The following is a 7,829-nucleotide window of genomic DNA, read 5'->3' on the forward strand; positions in this document are numbered from 1 at the left end:
GGCTAAAAAAGAAAAGGACAAACAAACAACAGCACACACGACACAACATAGAAAACTAAAGAATAAACAACATGAACCCTACCAAAAAACTAGGGGTGATCTCAGGTGCTCCGGAAGGGTAAGCAGATCCTGCTCCACATGTGGCACCCGTCGTGTTGCTAATGTGATAACAAATCCGGTAAATAGTCTAATTCGGTAGGTCACATTCATGAAAGGGTTAACAAATTGCTTCAATAAAGATTTACAATAGTGCCATAGCATATGAATATACAATCGTATGCAATTGTTATAAACACAAAATTTGAAGAAAATTGATGTCTTTAATTGTTTCATTATTTTCATTTATCTACAATATATTTATAATTATTACTACAATAATTGTATATATGTTCCCTATTGTAATTTTGTTGAAGTGACGTCTTAATTATATTTTTCTTTCGACAAACACGTGTTTATATTGTGTTTTATCATTTCGATTAATGCCAAATGTTTACGCTTTATTCCATTTTCTGTAAACAATACATTCCAATGCGCTAACAATAAGGTTAATGCGTCAAACTCAATCAAATGGATTCTGCTTACGATATTAGCTACCCTACGTTACCGTTATTTTATTTCCTAAAATAAAATTTCCTAAAGTTACTTCCGCGTCCACAATGACGTCTCCGATGAGTTATATGACACATTACATGACGATGTAGAAAGGTTTCCTGCCGTGAATGATAAGTCGCTACCATATCATGTGTAGTATGTTGGCTTCACTCCCCTAATTAAATATCTACAATAAAGCATAAACTTGAGTAAGGCGTGGCTCGATATCGTAAGTATTCTTTGTCAATATCGTTTAACATGTCTAATATCACAATACTTTACCTCCAAAGATATATAAAATTGAGAATGGAAAGGGGGAATGTGTCAAAGAGACAACAACCTGACCATAGAGCAGACAACAACAGAAGGTCACCAACAGGTCTTCAATGCAGCTAAAAATTCCCGCACCCGGAGGTGTCCTTCAGCTGGCCCCTAAACAAATATATATACTAGTTCAGTGATAATGAACGCTATACTAAACTTCAAATTGTACACAAGAAACTAAAATTAATAATAATACAAGATTAACAAAGGGCAGAGGCTCCTGACTAGCGGTATACTACTGTTGCCTTTATTTGGGACAGGCGCAAAAATGCGGCGGGGTTAAACATGTTTATGAAATCTCAACCCTCCACCTATACCTCTAGCCAATGCAGAAAAGTTAACGCATAACAATACGCACATTAAAATTCTGTCCAAGAGAAGTCCGAGTCTGATGTCAGAAGATGTAACCAAAGAAAATAAACAAAATGACAATAATACATAAATAACATCATACTACTAGCAGTTAACTGATATGCCAGCTCCAACCTTCAATTAAACTGATTGAAAGATTTTGATTTCATCATATGAATATCAGGCACAATCCTTCCCGTTAGGGGTTTAGTATCAAACCATCATAACATATATGAGATGAACATAACCCGTGTCATGCCAACAACTGGTTTTTAAATAAGTATGCATGTTAACAAGAACACTTCTTCAATAGTTATCCCCCTTCAGTATCACAATATTTGTAAATACCAAAAGTTCTTAATGAAACAGTAAACAATCAATGAAATTGTAAAATATGTATGAGCATTTCATGCGTATTTTATAACTACATATCATCGACATGGGTCGATGCCACTGCTGGTGAACGTTTCGTCCCCGAGGTTATCACCAGCCCAGTAGTCAGCACTTCGGTAACGACATGACTATCAATTATGTGGTCATTTTTATAAATTTCGAATTTTTCGAAAAAACTAAAGATTTTCTTGTCCCAGGAATAGATTACCTTAGCCGTATTTGGTACAACTTTTCGGAATTTTGGGTCCTCAATGCTCTTCAACTTTGTACCTTTTTGGCTTTATATTTAACTATTTTGATATGAGCGTCACTAATGAGTCTTGTGTAGACGAAACGCGCGTCTGGCGTACTAAATTATAATCCGGGTACTTTTGATAACTAATTAACCAAAAGAGATAGATAGATTTTTTTTTATCAAATATCAACATAAAACATTACAAAAGTTGCATTAAACAATAGCAGACATGTAAATTTACATACGGTATTTTACTGTTGCCTTTATTCAACCTTGACAAAAATATTTTTGTGTATCAAATTCGTCAAAGAAGCTATTCATCTAGGTGGTTCCCTGTTTCCCTTTTCAGTCTTATGTTCTTTTCTATCTGATATATTAACAGGCGAAATAACATGAAACAACTCTTATAAAGAATAACATTTAAGGTTGCATGCATACGGGACCCATATTAGAAAGTATTAATGTCTTGTGGGACACAAATATATCAGCAATGATCATGTATCTGTAAAGTTGAAAAAATACGCTGCTAATTATCATTTTTTAAATTAATTTTTGAATCTAGAAATGGAAATATAATCCATAGATGATGCTCATTCAAATTAAAATTATTTTATAAAACAAATATATAAGAGACCAAATGATGTAGAAAAAAGACCCCAGCTACAGGTCACCGTAAGTTGTGCCTAATCAAAAGGAGGAAATCCCGGTAAAAATAGGTGTTGAAACTTTGAAACAGCGGTGACATAATGCTACGCTACCTTCAATAGTTTACTTTTACAAATTGTGACTTGGATTGAGAGTTTTTTCTCAAACCTTTGAATGAACTTAATACTAATAAAGAAGCTTGCACGAAAGCATGTCTTTAAAATGTTTCGGTCTATAAATAGCCAATACGAAATATCTAAATATCATGGGTATTAAAGGATTTTCTTCTTTCAGTAGTCGTAGATAACCTATAATAGGTATGATAAATCATCGCAAACGTGAATTATTTTTCCTTTTTTCGTTATATCTTAAAAATTCATCTCGTATATTTACACGAAAGAAAAATAACATTGTTTTTTGACATAACTTTCATCAGTGGTAGGGTATGGGTGAGAAGTTATCGTTATTATTTTCTTTCGTGTCATTTATTTGAACAAACCAGAATAGTCTCATGAAGGAGGAAGTTCACATAGACTTTATTAACAGGATAATGGACTTTTTTTTTAAGGATTGAAGTTATTCTATAAACAGCACATTTTACTGAGTTCAAGGTCAACATTTCAGTATCAAAGATGGGTTTGTAGATAATTTATAATAGATATAATTGACGGTGATACCCAAAGATCTACCACACGTTTTCAATTAACTGTTTGTTGGAATAATTGTAATAAAATGACAACCTCTATCTTTAAGTTTCATTCCTGTTGCTTAAATAGTCGTCTCTAAAACAAAATAAAGAAATTGAAACCAAACTTGACTGTAATTTTCGTTGTGTGTATTCAGATTTTGGTTTTAAGATTGATGAAAACAAATTGCGATATGTTTACATACATGACTGCCATGATTGTATTGTATAATATTGATATCTAAATATAAAATCTCAACGGAAAAAAGTTTTATAATGCTCGTAAAACTAACTTTTTTGGTACAAAGTCAAATAAGACCCTACACCGTGAACATTACACTGAAAAAAAACATGTCTAATTTTGAGGTAAAGAAACTTTCTACAATTTACTTATTTAAAACAACTTCTATACAATCGAAACATGCGATACCTATTGAATAACATATTCAAAATGTTTATGCTTATTTTCATGAACTATAAAGTGGTTTTCAAGAGACAAAAACTTTATATTTTTATTTTGTGTATCGGTAGATTGTATGTAAATTCTACATGGTTTATTTGACATATGAAACTTATTTGAATCGCTCATGAGTCTTTTGTATTCAAAACACTCTTGTGGCGAACACAAATTTAATTTTAAGTTTTTTTGTACCGATAAAACCAGTGAAAATTGGTTTGAAAAGATTGTTAAAATGACAACCAACAACGTAACTCTACAATACTGAAAAATTACAAAACAACACTGAAATATCACATGACAACTAAAACGAAGGTCTACAATACTGAAATATAACCTGAAAACCAACAACGTAAATCTACACTACTGAAGTATCACATGACAACTAACAATGTAGGTCTACAATACTGAAATATCACATGACAATTAACAACGTAAGAGTACAATACTGAAATATCACATGACAACTAACAACGTAAGACTACAATACTGAAATATCACATGACAACTAAACAACGTAAGTCTACACCACTGAAATATCACATGACAACCAACAACGTAAGTCTACACTACATAAATATCACATGACAACTAACAACGTTAGTCCACACTATTGAAATATCAAATGACAACCAACAATGTAAGTCTACACTACTGAAATATTACATGACAACTAACAACGTAAGTCTACACTATTGAAATATTACATTTTCATTATTTTCTTCATTTACGCATAAGTGTACCAAAATTAGGGAATGACGAAAATTCCAAATATTAATTTCAATTAGATTGTTAAGATACAAGGTACAGGAATATGACATGCATCACTTTTGACATAAAATTATAGTTTATGCTGTTGAAGCTTTGTCTTTTACTATAATCATCAAGGGTTTAACAGAATAATTTGATAGCGTGTTTACTTAATTCACAGCCAGCAGTTAGTTAAGACTCAGAACGATAAAGAGCTTAACGAATCTTTTGTTGAGCGCTTTAAGTAGTCCTATGGTATCGTTGAGGTTGCTGTTACATCACCAGCCCAGTAGTCAGCACTTCTGTGTTGACTTGAGTTATCATTAATATGTTCATAATTATAAATTAACTGTTAACAAAACTTTGAATTTTTGAAAAACTAAGCCTTTTTTCCTCAGGAATAGATTACCTTAGCTGTATTTGGTAAAACTTTTAGGAATTTTTGGTCCTCAATGCTCTTCAACGTCGTACTTTATTTGGCCTTTTATAACATTTTTGATTCGAGCGTCACTGATGAGTCTTTTGAAGACAAAACGCGCGTCTAACGTCAATATTGATTTTTATTCCTGGTATCTATGATGAGTTTATTGACGTTTAACCAACATATTTATTTTATTGGTGTGTGTTGTGGTGTAAATTTGGCGTCGTATATGATTATCGCTTGATAATATAATTACGTGACTTCAAGAGCTTTCTTAAATTGTGACTGTGAAAAGTAAAATCCCAAAAATACTGAACTTTTATTGAGGAAAATCTAATCGGAAAGTCCATAATCACATGGCAAAATCAAATGACAAAACACATAAAAAACGAATAGACAAGAACTGTCATATTACTGACTTGGTACAGGCATTTTCAAATGTAGAAAATAGTGTATTAAACCTGGTTTTGTAGCACTTAACCTCTCACTTTGATGACAGTTATATTTACAAATGATGTGAACTAAACAGACATAATAAATAAAATATGGATACAGCAGCCATCATCGTGTAACAATTTAAAGTGTGTGAGTGTCCATGAAGAAACTTCCTTTGGAGACACTGGTTACACAATCACACATCGTATATACAAAAAAAAAACATCGAATATACAAGTAAGATTTTCTTATTTCCGTAATGAATTGTATCCGAATGTTCCTGATATTCGATCGATCTAACCCGTACACTATAATTAAGTTTTTATTTAATACAACACTAGCAATTATTTGATTTTGTGTTTTTAGGATTTCCGCACAAAGTATAGATTGATATGGGATACAGAAGGCTTATTAGTTTTTTTCTAAAATCAATTTCAAAAACGCTCACTTCTTATCGATAACAAATAAGAAGACTGGTAAATATGCGTCACTGCTAACATTCCTTTGTGACGCGTAATGATTCTGACGTCATATAATATTTTTTTTGGGGAATGAAACATTTATCAGTTAAAAGTTAATGCACGTTTTATATATTCAATTATTTCAGACCAATAGGCTTCTGAATCATATATAAATTGAATTAATTAAGCTACTTCAAATAAAAATTAGTGAAGAGGTATATGACATGCTGACACTTGAAGAGATGAAGGTTCCAAGAGGACAATCAACTACCATAAATTGATCTAAAACAGAAAATACCATGGGTAAAAAGAAAAACGACAAAAAGATAAACTTAAAACAGACCAAAAACTACTACTCAGAACCCCACAAAATAATCAGGAATTCAATAATGGTACCCATTATGATATTTGTTAACATTTTGGGCTTATGTATATTTTTTGCAGTTGGATAAACATAGACACATTTATATAATAGATAAAACTGTTAAATATTTCAAAGTTACATTTCAAACCAGTAACAGTATTAAATGGCCTTTATCTGTACTTGACTGTACTGATTTTTATTCAATCATTCTGAATTTTACTCGATTATACTCGGCATCAATCTTAACCATACTGGACTGTACTGATTTAAATTGACCCTTATATTTGCTTTTTTTACCAGTCTGAAATAGTCTAAACTCATTTTGGCAATGCACTTGACCAATACTCGTCCTTTATTTTCAGTTTGAAATTTACTCGATAAAAGGTTGAACTAAACTCTAATAAAGTCTGAATTATACTCGTTTAATTTGGACTAAACATGACCAAATTACCTTTGTTTTCGTTTAGATTTCAACTGTTTATATAAGACAGCTATATTTTTAATTGACTTGACAACAGCCACTTTAAAGTGAAGATATATATTTACAGATTTTTACATCCTTACATGATAATCAGATTTATGAAATCGAGTTAGTCAAATTATCTAATTTGAAAGTCGGAGTCTTGGTAAACAAAATATATATTTTCTTTTACCTGAAAAACACACCTGTTTTGAGGGTAATAAAACCTTACTTAGATGCTTCTTGTTTTTCATGTAACAAAAACTTACTTCTCCTAAATTTTCATATAAAAAATACACAGGTTTCATGAGAACAAGCAATAGTTATTTCATAATCATGTTTTTAAGTTACAAATACATCCCATAAATTACTTTAAAATAAAATAATTCTTGTTAAACCTTTCACCAGAAATACATCTATTCTGAGGCTTTCTACCTCAGGAATTAATTACCTTAGCTGTATTTGGCAAAATGTTTAAGAATTTTGGTTCTCAATGATCTTCAACTTCGTACTTTATTTGGCTTTATTTACTTTTTTGGATTCGAGCGTCACTGATGAGTGTTTTGTCGACGAAACGCTCATCTAAATGTTCTGTCTTGCCAAACTATTTTCTTTCCACCAAAAACATTTAAATTGACGAGGGGTGGTGCAACATATTAAATCATGAAATAAGGTAAGAAAATAAAATGGATGAAAATGAAATCTTTTCCCATTCAAGTCTTATATCTATATAAATATGAATAATGTAAATATCCTTTCAAATATCTTACATTAAGTAACACATAGACAATAGATTTACATTGATAATTAAAATTTCTAAAAAAAACACCTCTACAGGGCCGTTTATTGAGGTTTCTGATTCTACTCCCGATTGACTTGTTTGGACAGGAAACATAGAGTCTATAGGTCGACAACGCGAAACTTGTAATAACTGTTTGTTATTATTAAGATTAAACACCTTTTTAAAGGAATTTATTGGTGTATAAACTCGACCAAGTCACTCACAAACAATTAAAAGTCCATGTTCATGAAGTTATAACTTACTTTGTCTTGAAACATCCAGGCCAAATATAGACCGTACCAAACTTACTTATTTGAAACGCCAGACCACACTGAACCTACAACAGACTCATCGTTGGCGATGTTTTAAGATTTGACGTGAAATGGTGGTATGGTCATTTTCCAAGGGAGCGTGATTATAGTTACTTACTCATCATACATTATACACCAAATTTATGAAAATTTGAAAGCTTTTTC

This window comes from Mytilus galloprovincialis, chromosome 2, assembly GCF_965363235.1.
Source record: "Mytilus galloprovincialis chromosome 2, xbMytGall1.hap1.1, whole genome shotgun sequence".
In the NCBI taxonomy this organism is placed as follows: Eukaryota; Metazoa; Mollusca; class Bivalvia; order Mytilida; family Mytilidae; genus Mytilus; species Mytilus galloprovincialis.